This window comes from Juglans microcarpa x Juglans regia, chromosome 5S, assembly GCF_004785595.1.
Source record: "Juglans microcarpa x Juglans regia isolate MS1-56 chromosome 5S, Jm3101_v1.0, whole genome shotgun sequence".
NCBI lineage: Eukaryota > Viridiplantae > Streptophyta > Magnoliopsida > Fagales > Juglandaceae > Juglans > Juglans microcarpa x Juglans regia.
In genome coordinates this window covers 11,990,442-12,006,719 of record NC_054603.1, presented here as the reverse complement: position 1 = coordinate 12,006,719, position 16,278 = coordinate 11,990,442, and the positions used below count along the sequence as shown (strand labels likewise).

General features: G+C 37.9%; 1 pseudogene; it reads right to left on the bottom strand.

The window, feature by feature from the left end:
• LOC121267100 lies at positions 1-10,619 on the bottom strand (annotated as a pseudogene).
• Between the last annotated feature and the right edge of the window lie 5,659 nt (positions 10,620-16,278).

The following is a 16,278-nucleotide window of genomic DNA, read 5'->3' as shown; positions in this document are numbered from 1 at the left end:
TCATCTTGGTTTTACTTGGGAAATTTGCGAACTGCTAGCCGAATAACTTCCTTCTTGTGATTGAGAACTGCTCCCCACAATTTCATCAGCTTTTATTGAAAAAGCTGGCTTTTTAGGTGTAGGAATAGGAGCAACTTCATTTTTAAGCATTGAATAAACTTCCAACATTGTTGGTCTATCCACTGGATTTTCTTGGACACATAAGAGTGCTACTTGCAAGCATCTCATGAGTTTGAAAGATGAAGAGGAATCATCAAGTAATAGATCAATAAACTCCATGCCTTTATCTTCTTTCCACAACTCATACGCCCGCAAAAATCCCATGCATGTTCCTTATCTTTATATATCGAAAGCAAAATCTTGAAATCGTATGAAATTAGCTTAATGAAGTGTTACTAACATAGTCTAGAAGACTCAATGATTCGTTTGGTCCATAAGAACATGAATTCCTCTTGCCACTTATGATTTGCAGAAGCAGAACTCCAAAGCTATAGACATCATACTTCATGGAGTACACTCCTTTCCTAACATATTCTGGAGGAACATAGCCACTGCATTGCATATGTCAACAGAGATTCTGAGAATTTAACAAGATAAACATTTGCAAGAAACATACACGAGTTGAGGACTTACTATGTTCCAACAATCCTGCCTGTGTTTGCTTCATGCTCATCTTTCCCAAAAAGTTTAGCCATACCAAAATCCGATATCTTTGGATTCATATCCCTGTCTAGTAAAATGTTACTACCTTTGAGATCTCTGTGAATTATCGTAAAATTTGAGTATTCTTGCAGATATAGAAGCCCTTGAGTAATCCCTTCAATGATGTGAACACGTTTTCTCCAATCTAAGATATGCCTTTTGATGGGATCTGCAGGAAATTAAAATTGTCAGCAATTAGTCGATACCCATAATAAGTCTAGCCAAACGCAAAAAAGGAGAGTACTACTCAAGCAAAGGAATCATCGCTTTTCATGATCCCATAAATTTAAAATTTCTCAATTCTTGAGGTTTTCAAGAGTGACACTAATGCTGGCATAAAATTTCAATATGCCATACCAAAGAGGTAGAAAAATAAGCTTTTGTTTGGCATGTACTCATAGATCAGCATCTTTTATTCATTCTCTACGCAAAATCCTAGAAGTCTAACTAGATTTACATGTTGGAGTCTGGCGGTAAGAGTAACCTCATTTGTGAACTCTTCAAGTCCTTGAGTGGAAGTTTTTGAAAGTCTCTTCACTGCTATTTCTTGCCCTCTTGGTAACTCACCCTGGCAACATTGAACTAATGGTTAGCTTGTCTGCTAAGCTAGACTTACAAGTACTAGCCATTGCATCATCAGCTTATAAGATACATTTTACTATCACTATCTAAACCCAAAATCAATTTTTTGCCAATATTCCTAATCCTTCAGATAAAAGAATTAGAATGGAAGTGATGCGTTACGTTGTACACAGGGCCGAAACCACCCTCCCCAAGCTTGTTTGCGCTTGAAAAGTTATTTGTAATGGCTGTGATGGTAGAAAAGCTGAACACTTGTAGATGCGGAACGCTGCTATCAAGATTTTCAGCAGCTGGTGGATTGGCTGTGGGTCTAGATAGACCTCTTTGGCCAAAAAGAATTATGCCTATAACCAACGATGGAAAAAAAAGGAAAGAAATTTTTGAGCTCATTATGTCATTCTAATAAAAGGGTACCTCTCCTTTCCATTGATATTAATGGCAAACTCGATTGTTGATGGCACTTACCTTTTAACTTCAGTACTCTGCCTTGTACACAACACATCATGAAGACTACAAGGATAATGATCAAAGCAATTGGAAGAAGAATTATTAACAATAACTTTTGCTTGTTTCCATGACCATTTTCTTCGTCTTGAGCTGTCATTGCAGTTCAGAAACTGAAACTGTAAGAAAGGGGCACCCATAGTGGGCACCCCTTCACCTTCTCTTGGTGGTTATGAAGTGGTTCTTAAACCACTTCATGAGACTTAATAATTGGCCATTAAGGGCCAGCCGGGGGTTACACTTAGAGGGGCTATTTACATAGCCCCTCTCCCCTTTGGAGTACACTTGCATCAAAAACATGAAATCTCTCTCTCAAATGATTCTCTCTAGTTTTCGGCATTTAGACTGTGGAATATGTGGGTGTTGCTCTGGTATTGCCACGTAGCACACTCCATCATCGATATGGGAGATTGTGAATGAACAACAACAATGACGAAGAATCTGTGGAACAACCGCACTAGATCCTAGATATTTACGATGAGGTAATATCGCTTCCGCTGTGTACTTTGATCTAGTATTTCTAACATTGGTATCAGAGCCCGATCAGTTGTTCCCGATTTGTATTTGATGTGCGTTTTGTGATTTCTCTTGCTGAAATATTTTCCCGCACGATTGTTTTTTTTTAACCAAGGCTGCTGTGATATGCCACCTACACAGTGCAAACCATAGGTGATTGGAGCACTTTGGTGCTGTGCGCTTGCCAGAGGGCAGCGGCGTCCATCTGAGGTGCTGCGGCACCATGTGATGATGCCGCAGACCAAACGGGGTTGGTACACCTCGCTGCGACGGTACATACTCGTGAGCCCGCAAAGTGTTGTGCCCACTGTGGTGGTGCAGCAGAATAAACGGCATGCATGGCCGCCTCTACTACATGTTGAGCTGCGCAAGCCTTAACGGAGGCACTATCCTCTGCTGCGTGCAGAGCAACGCGCACCATGGTGGTGTTGCAAGCGCTGCCGCGCACAGAGCACGGAACCTCCTTTGTTTTTGGTGCTGCACGACAAGCACCGATTGGGTGCTGCATTTCCCATAATGATGCACGGATAGGCAGCGCAGGTGCAAAGCTGCACCCTGTATTGAGCTGAGCAGCAGCGCACCGAGCCCTGCAGCAAGTAACACTGCTGCAGGCTGCAGTGCCTTGGGCACTAAAGGAGGGTGGCGACGAGCACTGCAGCTCTGGGACGTCGCCCATGGCTGCACAGCGCATCGCACGCAGCTGTGTGACGCTGCCATGGCGCAGCGCTGTACACAGTGCCACCCACTGAATGGGGGCGGCGCTGCCATGGCTTGGAGGACCTTTGGAGTCTTGGTTAATCCCACCCACTGCAACAGGCAGCGGTTACAAGCTGCTGTTTCGAGTTTTTTTTTTTTTTCGTTACATGCACTGTAGGCTGTAACCGTTGAGGAAGATGATGAATAGTAACCGTAGGTTACATTTGAGGAACCAGATGAATTGTTCTTCTATACGGGCTTGGGCTATGGGCCTGTTTTTTTTTGTTTTGGGCTGTAGACAGTAAAACAAATGGGTTGTTTATTATTAAATCAAGTTTTTCGGCCCGGCCCATGTATCTTTTTCCAACAAAACAAAAAAAAAAAAAAAAAAAAAAACTTTTTTAGTTTGGGCCATTTTTTTAAATACTCCGGCCCGTATCACATCACGTTAAAGGTGCTTGTAGATTTGGGCCGTGAGCCCAGCAGGCACAGGCCTGCTTTGCAGTTGGGCGCCCAAGAAGGTGCGGCCCATTGGCTGTCTAAGAACAATTTTTTTTTGACAAAATACTTGGGTGGTGTTTTGAACCCAAGACCTCACACACAAGGGCAATAAGCTCAACCATTGGGCTAGAGCTTATTGTTAGTGTGTATGTTAATTTTAGTTATTTATTCAGCATGTTATTATGGCATAAAATTTTTATTGAAATATTTTTGCATGTGATTATGGTTATTAAATACATGCTTGCCATGATATTTTTTTATTGTCACATTTTTTTTGGCATTTTATTTTACGTTATAAATTGCCTAGATTATTATTTTTGTGAATAATAATTATTTGGATGAAATGTGATGTGATTATTTTTAATACATGTATTGTGATTGCATGTAATTGTGAGCTTAATTTATCACTTATATTGTTAGACTATTTTTTTAGAATTGTCTTCAATTTTTTAGAATGTGATAAATTAGAGGATTAAGTAGCCCGGGTTTGATTAGTCCATGCTTCTGATTGGCTCAAATGATTTTCTTCGATCAGAGAAGAAATTTTTTTTTTTTTTTGTGACTAAACTCGGTAGATTGCTTATCCTAGTGGGAGTATGGTTGAGATTGATTTGTAATTAATCTCCTATACGATATAAATTTGCGCGAAAATTAAGTTAGAAATTAATAATTAGACATTGAGGCGCAAGAGATGATTAGGAAGCTTAGCGAATTTTCGATCTTGCGACGTGTATTAATTATTTTTGTTCTGACTTAGATTAACGCGGCAAATTTCTAAAATGTGTATGCAATTAGATGCGCATAGTCTAGTAACTTTGAGATAACTATGAAAAAAGCCTAGAGATTATTTATACGACTTAATCGTCGCATTAATCTCCTCCATGAGCAGTAATGGGAAACGAATAAAGATTATTATGAGTGTCAGATTGTCTTAGACCATCATTATTGTGAAACCTCTAAAAGGTTTAGAGTGCGCGTAGGACGCTTGCACTATAATTTTTTATGAAAGTTGATGGGATCAACTGTCAGATAGAGCTAACCCACTATTTTGCCTTTGAATCTTGTGGGTAATAACAGAAGTTGCGTGTTGTTTTTGTAACGCAAAGATTAATTGCTCTTATTTTTGAGGTTGAGCATATAATCTTGAAGCAACTTAGATTAACTCACAGATAAGTATATACCCTCTCTACTTGCTATTTTGTTTGGCGAGTCAGGACATTAAAATTTGAGTGTGCAGGAGTATTGAGGACATTCTTAATTGGCACATTCATTTTTTAAAGTTTTTATCAATGCACCTCTATGTGGTACTAGCACTGGTAATCTTGCTCAAGTTTTATTTCTCTCTAGCGAGAACAAATAGGTTCTTGCAGATATATAAACTTTGGAGCACCCGTTGAGAGTAATAATACCAAGCAGCTTGGAGTTTGCATGGTAACTGTGGCAAAAGTCTGAATAATTAGGTACGACTTAAATTAAGTCTAAAAATCTTGCTCGTGGTTGCATTGATGCAAAACTAGTTTTAGGCTAAAATAATTTCTTACAAAATTTTTCTTTTCTCTCCTATAGTGGATTGGAGAATATGAAAAATATTGAGTATGCAAGAAATGAAGAAATATTGCTAGTTAGCGACTAAAACGTCACACACTGCATTTTTTTGCACAAAGTGATTTTTTTAGTGCTTTTAATGCGATAATAAAGAAGTCTATACCTAATTTGATTTAAGACTCATACAGTGGTGTTAGTGAGAATTTCTAGAGGTTTAGAAGTTGGATGGTCACTCATTGACTCAGTGATATTATTTCTCGAGTGGGGAAATGATATATTAAAATATGCCATGAAGGCATAGGATGATGGGTGTGAAGCTTGAGAAATTGAAGATTTTTTCGCTAATGAGATCCCTCTCCTTGGTTTAGAAGAGTCAAAGAGAAAAGGCAATATGAGCATTTTCTATGTGAAAGTTCCTATACATGCACACTAAGGATTTAGATAATAAAAATATTGTTTCATCATATAAATGCGATCCAAAATTTGTTTTTAGGAAAATATATTTTTCAGTTAAAATATTTTCAAAATCGCAATCGTAGGAGTTATATGATGAGAACAATTATCTCGCAGTTTATTGACTTGCTGAGAATGGTGTTATGGCGCAAAGCAGTTGTTACATCACACTTGGGTTGATGTAATATGGGGTTGCGGCCGTAATTCTTATTTGTCGTCCTTAGATCGAGTTCATTCGCTTTCGAGAAAGGCTGAGTGATTATTTTTGTGCAAACGTGAATTCTATTAAAAATCGAGAGGATCTAAGCTTAATCATTTTTTGGTTGAGTCAAGTAAATTACTCGTATTTTCGGCGAGGGTGGGGAATTGTGGATTTTTTTTGTAACACTTATTTTTTGGAAATAACGTTTTCATCACGTTTCATTCCACATTACCTTAACCAAAATATTTTCAAAATTCTTTTTATATAAGATCGCCGAAAATAGTGGGAGTAATTCAACAGCTAGTGGGAGTATACTTTTGAGTTAAGGTGTACCATTAGTGATAGTGACTCCCAAAAGTTATAGAATATAAGGATCCTCTTAAATAGCGTGGTAGCTTTATATCAATATTCTCTCGTCGTTTAGAGACTAGAAGAAAATATTTGTAATATGGCTCCGCTAAAGGTATTGAATTCACATAGTAGGAATCCCAACATAGAATCTTAGATTCGCTTCACTTATATGATCCAACTTGGGGTTGTTGATCTAATTGACAAAGGTAAAGTGGAGTTGATAGAGGTATAGATCCATCTCTTGGCACTAATTGAGTTGCATTTAGATAGCCATTGATCGCATATTCATTGAAACTTTTCTTGAAAGTGTTAAATAGCTGATTCTCATAGGAGAATTTGATGGTTAGCTTTTGTGATGTTTAGGCATGAAGTACTTTGAGCGCCTGATTATTGCTAGTACTATTTTGGTACATAAAGCGAATAAATGTTGCTGGTACTGTTTACATGCGACCTAAACAAACCATCTATTTAAAGATACCCAATGTACCTAGTCGTTTTTTTTTAAACGACTTATTGAATAAAATGGGGTTCTTTGGATGCTGTTGACAATATTAGAAAAGTGTCATCATAAGAGATATTGCGAACTGGTTATCTTAGATAATTAATTGTCGCCTAAAAAGAGATTTTCCATACTACGAGGTAATGGACATGGGTTTGTGAAAAGTAGCTCAGGCTTCATGTCTTGTGAGACTGTTTATAAGAAAAAACAGTTTCTATGAGCGCTTGTTCAAAATCTATAGACAATTAATGAGATGAAAAATACTAAAGAATCTAGTTTTGTCTATATTGTTAGATGTTTCCATTATGGTTTGCTCATGGGAGTTAGAGGTTAAGTTTTTTGTTAGAGGGTAAATATGACTTACTTTGTTAAGTGAGTTTGTGATGCGATTGTCATTAAAAGTAATGATTAGACTATTATGATTGTCTTTGGGGGCAAAGGCCCTAATCGCTTTACCCTTAATGAAAAATAGATTATGGTTATCTCACATGCTTTTGTGAAACCTTGAAGTCGCAAATTAAGTTTGCTGAATAACATTTGTGGTCACCTTATAGATTCTTAAAAATCGCAGTTAGACTTGCTGACTAGAATCTACGGCTTATATTGTGAGTCTGACCTAAATGAGATTCGCGATGAGTCATTGCTGATTTCATGATTGTGCAAAGGACTTTTACATGTAAAAGTTGAGTCTCTTGGTAGGAGCATGTTTTGGAAAGTTACTATACATTAGAATGAGCATGGAGAGAAATGGTCATTAAACACCACTTGAGAGTTGTGGTTTAATAATTTGTTGTTGACCATGTGATTTCTCTGTACCTCACAGTATTGCTCGTCATGCACATGATATTGATATGTTCTATGATCATGTGGCGTGATTGGAAGCATTCTTTGGTATGCACACACATTCACCATAAATTTAGGAGTTATGGTGAAAAAGGTATATTGACAGGCTTAGATCGGCTCACTCACACGAGCGATCGCCTTTGGCGCTACAAAGAGGTAGCGAGCAAAGATGAGACAATGTGTTACTCGGTACTTGTCCAGAGAGGGATAAGTTGGAAGACACAAAATATATGTTGCCTTAGTGGGAGCTAAGATGAGGTCTAAGGATCGTGCATGGTTACCCACATACCATGTAGCCTGTGGTTTAGCCAGATGCGAGATCCTCTTTGGCGCTTTGGATAGCGAGCAAATGGAGGGACTCGGGTTAGGCGCTGAGATAGCGACTAGACTAAAATCTGTACGGTGAATTGAGAATAGATATACGCTCTTTCTTTGGAAAGAGAACTTCACCGTAGCATGTATTTCATACTACATGTGCTTTTGTGACCAATAGTAGAGGTGAGTGAATGGTTCCCTGCTTCCTCACCGTGTGAGTCCTGTAGGTTATATTTGATGACCTTAATTTATTTATGCCCTTAGGAAACCTTTGACTATGTCACGAGGTTGATGTTTTAGTGTCTGCTACTTTGGCATATTATCTATGGCCATGAATGATGCGGTCTAAAGAGGCATTGCTGGGAAAGCGACTAAACTAAAACTAAATGACATGAGCGCGAAGGGAAGACTATTTGGTAACACATCGATAATGGTGTGTACTCATTGCCGGCAAGTTATGTTGCTTCCTGGGAGTTGCAATATAGCTGTGAATACATCATGTTTTATGGAGATTGAGCATTGCTCTGAGTCAGTTGGACTCGAGAGGGATTAGGAATGCTTAGTTTGATGTGACCAAATGAGTCGGGGCATAACGAGACACTTTTGGTTTTTAGGGATGTTGCTATGCTGGTCTTCTCTAGGAGAGATTTGGTATAGTGCTCCCATTTTTCTTTTACAGATGTGCTCGATGGTCACACGGCCTATTTGTCAGTATGAACAAGATTGAGATATATTGAGGGATGCAGACCTGGGGTCTTGCCCACTATGTGTGAGTGGGAGATGTAAGAAAGGGGCACCCATAGTGGGCACCCCTTCACCTTCTCTTGGTGGTTATGAAGTGGTTCTTAAACCACTTCATGAGACTTAATAACTGGCCATTAAGGGCCAGCCGGGGGTTACACTTAGAGGGGCTATTTACATAGCCCCTCTCCCCTTTGGAGTACACTTGCATCAAAAACATGAAATCTCTCTCTCAAATGATTCTCTCTAGTTTTCGGCATTTAGACTGTGGAATATGTGGGTGTTGCTCTGGTATTGCCACGTAGCACACTCCATCATCGATATGGGAGATTGTGAATGAACAACAACAATGACGAAGAATCTGTGGAACAACCGCACTAGATCCTAGATATTTACGATGAGGTAATATCGCTTCCGCTGTGTACATTGATCTAGTATTTCTAACAGAAACAAAAATGTTTGCGTGCGCACACATACATATTAATTTTTTAAGCACTGCAATGAGAAAATTAGAAGATGCATTTATAATACTTTTACCAAACTGGTGCCTCCAAGCTAGGTCTTACTCAATTTCTGAATTTAGTGTCTCCAAACCAAACTCAAGTTATCAAAAGGGTCAACCTCCAACTTATTTAAGCATAACAAGAGGGTATTCTTCAACTTGGGTGAAAATAATGGCGTGGATACTTGAGTTGCTTTCAAGCTCTTTGTCAGGTGCAGAGTTCTAATACTTCTGGTATGACAGAGCTCTCATTTAAGGTTATTGAAAATGGCCTAAGTCATCAAATTGCTATTCCTACTATGAACTTCCGATTACCACATAATATCAGCCAAAATCCTAAACTAAAGACTTGTCATATAAAACACACTTTTTCATTTGTCAAACAGGCTGTTGGGGTCGTTAGACCCTCTTGCTGTAAGAGATGTGAATTTAATTATTAGATGTCAGTGAAAAACCAAAAAATGAGCTCTATTTTGCTTTTTTGTGAACTTCTAAGGCAATTTTCCTAACAAAGCTGCAGAAGAACAAAATACAACCATTATAAATTTCTGAGTACCTGCCCGAGAAAGCACCCAATTGTCATCATTAATGACCTGGAACACATTGTAACCAAGTAGCTTCTTCTCCTTAGCATAAGAAATCTTAGTTCTGATAGACTCCACATCATCAAAATTAATCCAAGTGGATCCAATAATGCAGTAATTCACAACATAAGTGGCATTAAATATTGATGTTGCACGATAACTTCGAATGTACCACTTGATGTACTTGTAACTCATGCTTCCATCTGTTGTTACGGCCAACCCTGATGATGGTGCACCAATAGCATTTTCTTTGGGATTCACAAGCGCCCAAGCATAGCCATGGTAAGGCAAACCTAAAAGCAACTTGTTTGCTGGAAACCCTTTAGCCAACCACTGCTTTATACCATTATCAGTATTGACATGGCTTGACGGATCATATAAAGCAGCATGAGCATGTGTAAAGTTCTCTTTTGAAGGCAGATGATAGTCATATGCCACAATATGAGCCCAATCCATATTTTTTTGTATTGAGTCAATTGGGTAACTCCCGAATTCGAAAGCTGGCAAGTAACGAAGAGCCATTGTCAATATCAATTGTGCTTGGCTAGTGTTTCTAGATTCAGAATTCACTTCAGCTCGCCACTCATCCAACATAACTCCCATGTTGGTCATGTCTGAGGCTGTGTTAGGCCAAAGCCAGAACAAGTCTATGCCTTGAAAACCATATTGTCTTGCTGTTTTTATTGAAGATTGAATGAAAGATATTCTATGGGAAGATTGGCTGAGCATTGAAGACAATACTGAAGTGTTAGCTTTGTCACCCAAGATGGATTGAGCTGTTGCAACTTGTCCATTCCAGATAGAAAGAAGTGTGACAACGGATGGGTTCCTGCGTTTTACAATGTTGGTGAAGTTGGCCAAGTATTGCTCATCCGCTGAGGGGATGGAAAGATGGTATGTGGAGGAGTCGACATTAGCAAAAGCGCATATAAGGTGTGTAAACAAGGCAGAGTTAATGTCAGGAATGGGGGACTCACTGCCAGCATACCAGTAACCGGCTTTGATCCAAGTTTGAGCATCAGAATAGCGCAAATGTAAAGACAAATATATTGACAAGCGGAGGATGATATTGATGGACTTCATGAAAGAAAAGCTAGATGATAACTCCTACCAGAGTTTGATAACACTTCTTTCATGTGAAAAGCATACGATTAGGAACAACATATAGGAAAATTAAGGACATCAATTCGGCTTTGATACGTAAGTAAGAAAGAAATCCAAGTTATGATGGATGACACGGTTAGCTGCCGGTCCCAGGAGGCTTTGATATTTTAGACTATCTCCTCCCTTAAGTCTTACTGCAATTGCATTGATGTATAGCGATGCTACCTCAGGTCCCTCTCGATTTTTCTTTTTGTTTTATGATTGTGAAGAACTTCATCCAAGTCAACAAACGAATTAATTTGCTCGGTTTGGTGTCAAATTGATTAAACAGCTTTCTTTGCTTTAGACTTTTGGCTTTCATTCCTATAGCAGTACTATCTGCCTGACTTGATACTTTAATAGCCAATTGCCTCTTGAATAATGGAGAGAGAATGAGAGTTTTTTTGTCATAAGAGACAAACGGATGATGTAGAACGGGAAATGATATGACCTCATAACATGAGGAACACCTGCCAATAACAAATTGGCAGGGGAAACTTCCCAGTCAATGCCTGATCAATTTGTCTACGTTCTATGGATTTAGGTTTTATAATCTAAATTCCAATTTCTCCTGTAGCTGGAAAGAAAACTAAAAAAGTAAGACATGGACTAGGAATGATGGAACTTGTTCCTTGCCTTGCTACAGAACTAGACTAAAACTAAGGTAAGCCTGAAAGAAAATAAGTAGGATTTCCTTTAGAAGTCCAGCATAGACAACCCTTTATTCCAAATACCACGAAAGAAACCAAAAAGGGTTGGTGACTTGATGAGATTTTCATGCTCTCAATTGAAACTCACATTAACAGCCTATAGCACAACTCAATGTATAAGAAAACAAAGGCCAAGATTGCTCTGTGCAAGCCCCTCTTTTTCTTGGCACATTCAGAGACATGTTAGGCACGTAACTGGTTTAATACGACACCATACCTGAGGTTATTAACGTGAGCTTACTCCTCACTTGCCCGTCTATAGATCTGTCTAGCTCTAAAGAGCAGAAGCTTTTTTTTGTTAAAAAAAAAAAAACAAAAACAAAAACGAAATCTTTCATATAATTTACTCTCATTAAGGTGGGAACAAACATCTCTATACAACAGTTCAAAATAAATAGTCTACAATTTGATTCACTTCCCTATAAACATGACAGAACTGGACATTTAACTCTGAAATCTTTACAAGAATATCATTTCTTTCTTCTTCTTTTTTAACAAAGCCAACGGCACTTGTAGCAGAGAGCAAGAATATTGTCTCATACATCAACTACTTCCCAATGAACACAACCAGTTCCTTATAACCAATTCACAACTTCCCGAGCATTAGATTCAACCACTACATAGAACCAACTCAGTCTAATACAGAGATTCAATCCATCAAAAACACCTCTTACTTCAACTGGAGTGATGTAACACCCCCTTCCCGTAGGCTAGGAGTGTCACGTGTTTTTCATAAAATAAACCCGGCAAGAGATCTCATATTTAATAACTGAAATTAAGATTTATTTTGTAGAAAAACTGTCTAATAAAAATGTCTTAAAAAAATATTAGATGAATAATCTGAATAAAAATTTATGTCATCAAAGAAATTTTATTCTAAAAGGTTTGAAACGAAAACAACTGCTCATTCTAATCCTGATCTGCCTGCTCGTGATCATCATCCTCACCTGGGTCGTTAAAAATATGAAAACAAACTAAAATGAGTCGAAGACTCAATAAGAAATCTGTCACAACGTAAACATAATAAACATAAGGTTTTCATAAAAACTTTCATGCTGAGAGTTTAAATTCATGACTATTCATACTGATGCTTATGCTATGCATGACTGTTTTAACTGACTGATTTATCTGATTTAACTAATTTATCTGATTGGCCAACACACTTAACCATGTGTGCGAGGTTGTGCATCGGCCCCACATCCCACGGCCGTAAGGGGAGCCGCTGATAGTATTCTGACATATTATGGTGGACCACGACTGAGTTCATGGCTTACACATCCACCCTGAAACTGAACTGCATTGGTACCATGCATCTGAATGACCATCTTATTAACTGATCTGATCTTATCTTTCACTTGAATTTAAGATGGCTCACGTTTCTTATACACATGAGATGCATGACATATTACATACATAATCATAATTTTTGAATTTAAACATGATGCAGAATGACAAAATCGTATGCTATGCTGGATGACATATTTGCATATGACATGAGTGGTGCATAAATAATTGGCTGGAAATGAACTGGCTTGATAATAATTATCTATAAACTGAACTATGATGATCCTAATTTATGATAAAATTACTTACCTCGCTGCGTTTCTTCTTGAATAACATTTCGTAACTTGAGACCTATATGAAATAATAACTATCACTAATTTGTTTGGAAACACATAAGTACTAATATCTTACTTAATTAAATCCACAATCTAAAAGATAGTGTTAAACAAATCAATAAATCCTAGTATCTAAATTATTTAAATACTAATCTATAATTTAGTAGAATACTCTTTCGATGACAGACTTGCTGGTTGAGTGGTTCTGTGCGGTGCCCGTGAAGGCTTGGCTGCGCGACGGTGGTGGAGGGCAGCGTTATGGAGGGTGTCGGCAAGACAAGTGGCTTCCGTTCGGGGTCCTTGTGCTGTGCTAGAGGGGCTGAGTGTGGGTTTGGTTTCGGCTTGAGGAGGAGGCTGGTGGTTGGACGTAATGAGCCTAGCTCTATATATATACCAGTGAAAACCCTAGTGAAGAAAGAGAAGAAACGTATGTGCATGGAAGTGGATTAGATTTCGTGCGTATTTGAAATTTATAGAATAAAATCCGGTAGCTAGGAGTTTTATTATGAAGAGGAAAATAAGAATAGTAATAGTGTTTGGATTATAACACATGTGCTTGGAGTAAATAAAAAAATAAAAACTAAAAAATAAAATAATAATAATGAAGCCTTAACTCTAGGTTTAAAAAAAAAAATACATGTTTAATTAGAAATTTATCGTGTTTATTTTATAGGCGATAGATTACGTGCCGAAAATAGTGGATTAACGCTACAAGGTAAGTAGTATGATCATACCCTTACACGTATGTACGGTAAACGACATGTATTTTATAAAAATATTATGCATGTACGCTCTCTATTGGAAGCCTCTTTTTACGTACTCAAGACATGATAAAATTATGAAAATCCATAATTTTACATGAAAAAATTATGTATTAAATTATTTATGAAAACTCATGATTTTATGAAAGGAGTTATGTATCAAAAGATTTATGAGGGTCATGATTTTATGCGAAGGTTTATGAAAATTGATGATCTTATGAGGTACTTTATGCATTAAAATAGTTATGGAAAGTCATGCATGATTTTATGTGAAAGTTATGCAAAAAATTATTTATGAAAAGTCATGAATTTATGTGAGGAAACATGTATCACGACATTTATGAAAGAATATGATTTTATTTGAAATCTATAATATGACATGACAAGTATGTATGTGATTTCTTTTGAAATCTATGAAATGACAAGTATGCAAGTATGATTATGAAAAGATATATAACAGCCTATGTTATGATATGAAGACGGTACCTATGTTGTGGGCATATTGCATTGCCAGGTCGTGCATGCTGGTAGTGCACCCAATATGTCTTCCTTATGTATGGATTCCACAGTCCGGCCATGAGCAGAATCAAAATCTATTTAGATTCGCTAACCCTAACTCACGGGGGTCAACAATAGGTAACGGCCTATGATAAGTGAAAGATAAGTTAATATTCTTGTTCATGTTATTTATGTATATATTTATGAATATGTACGTTTTTCAAGAAATCTTATGTTTATTATGTTTAGTGTATGATGTGTTACTTATTGAGTATTCGACTCATTTTAGTTTGTTTTTATGTTTTTAAACCACCCAGGTGATGATATTTATGGGGATGAGACTGCAGGACAGGACTTGACCCCGGGAGGCGAGGCAGATGCCTAGACAGATTATGCTATAATTATTTCTATGGTTTAAAGTTTAAATAAATTATTTTGATAAGCACATGATACTTCTGTATTTTTTTTAAATAAGTACTTCCGCAAACTTTATTTTGGATTTTCAGTATTTATTAAAGCTTGTTTTATTTATGAAAATTTTTCACATCTGACATTGTGTTAAAAATAAAAGCTTTTAAGTTTAAGTTTAGTAGTAGCACATTGGCTCCCCGAAAATTTAAAATGTCTTTTTAGAAAGCGGAGTGTTACAAGTGATGATGCCCTGCCCATAAAGAGATGCAAATCCTGCCAAAGAGTTTCCAGAAAAGTCCCTAAAGTAACTCCAAACCACTAGGTCCCGCCATCTTGAATTCCCTAGAATGTGTTAAAGATATAAATAACTAAATCAACCTTCTTTCATCCACTTAACATTTTGGGACAAACGGTAATTTCACAAAAAATATTCCCATCCACGTTCAATTTCTCCCATCCTAACAAGGGTCTCCGCCATTGGATGTTAAGAATCTGAGGTTGCCCGCAAGGAACATTTGGAATGCTAAGCTGTTGAATCAAAAGCAGTATTACAACCAACTTTACCCTCAAAACCTGACACAACATCTCAACCACCAACACTTCTGATGCAGCACGCGAGTTATCAAAGAAGGACCAGAAAATTCAGCCATGAATGGTGGAAGGTTGCAGTAGTTTTCCAAATGAGATCAAGATAGCCGAGTCTTTAGTTTCAACAGATTTTGTTTCCTTTCGGATAAAGTTTCCTTAGTTGTTAACTTTACAGCAATTTCCTTTCCATTCCGAATAAGTTTCCTTAATTGTTCTACCATTCTTTATATGCGGATTGAGCATTGTAATGGGGATTGATTTTTTTTGATTGAAAAGAAAACAAAAGTATTACTGTGTTGTTTCTTCCTTTGCACGTAGGAAACACAGATTTCCTATTTGTTCTGTTTTAATACCTTTCGCTACGCCAATTTTGGCATCAGAGCAAGGTTGCGCCTGGCTCAATGGCAAGAAATGAAAACAATCAATCCCAGAATGAGGGTCCTGGTGCGCAGGCCCTTTGGGAATCTATCCAAGCACAAAATCGACAAAACCAAGAACGGTTTGAAGGGATCGAGCGCATGCTACAAGAGATTCAAAGGTCTATCACTAATGTCCATATGGAGGGCAATAGGGACCAAAACGAGAGGAGGCCTGGTGGGGGCAGAGGATTTAGACCATCACGGCAAGACCATGTGGGAGATAACTCCTCCAGTGATGAAGAACTCGAGAACTTGGTGGGAGGAGGAAATCAAAGAACTCGTGACGGTAATACCAACTTCAAGATTAAAATTGACTTACCGTGTTTTAACGGACATCTCCATGTCGAAAGTTTCCTTGATTGGCTCCTAGAAGTAGAGAACTTCTTCGACTACATGCAGATACCAGAGGTTTAGCAAGTGAAATTGGTGGCCTATAAGCTACGCGGTGGAGCGTCTGCTTGGTGGGAACAAACACAGAATAACCGAAGGCGCCAAGGTAAACAACCCGTCCGCGTGTGGCCTAAAATGAAGAGATTGATGAGAGCACGATTCCTTCCACCAGACTATGAGCAACTTCTCTATCAGCAATACCA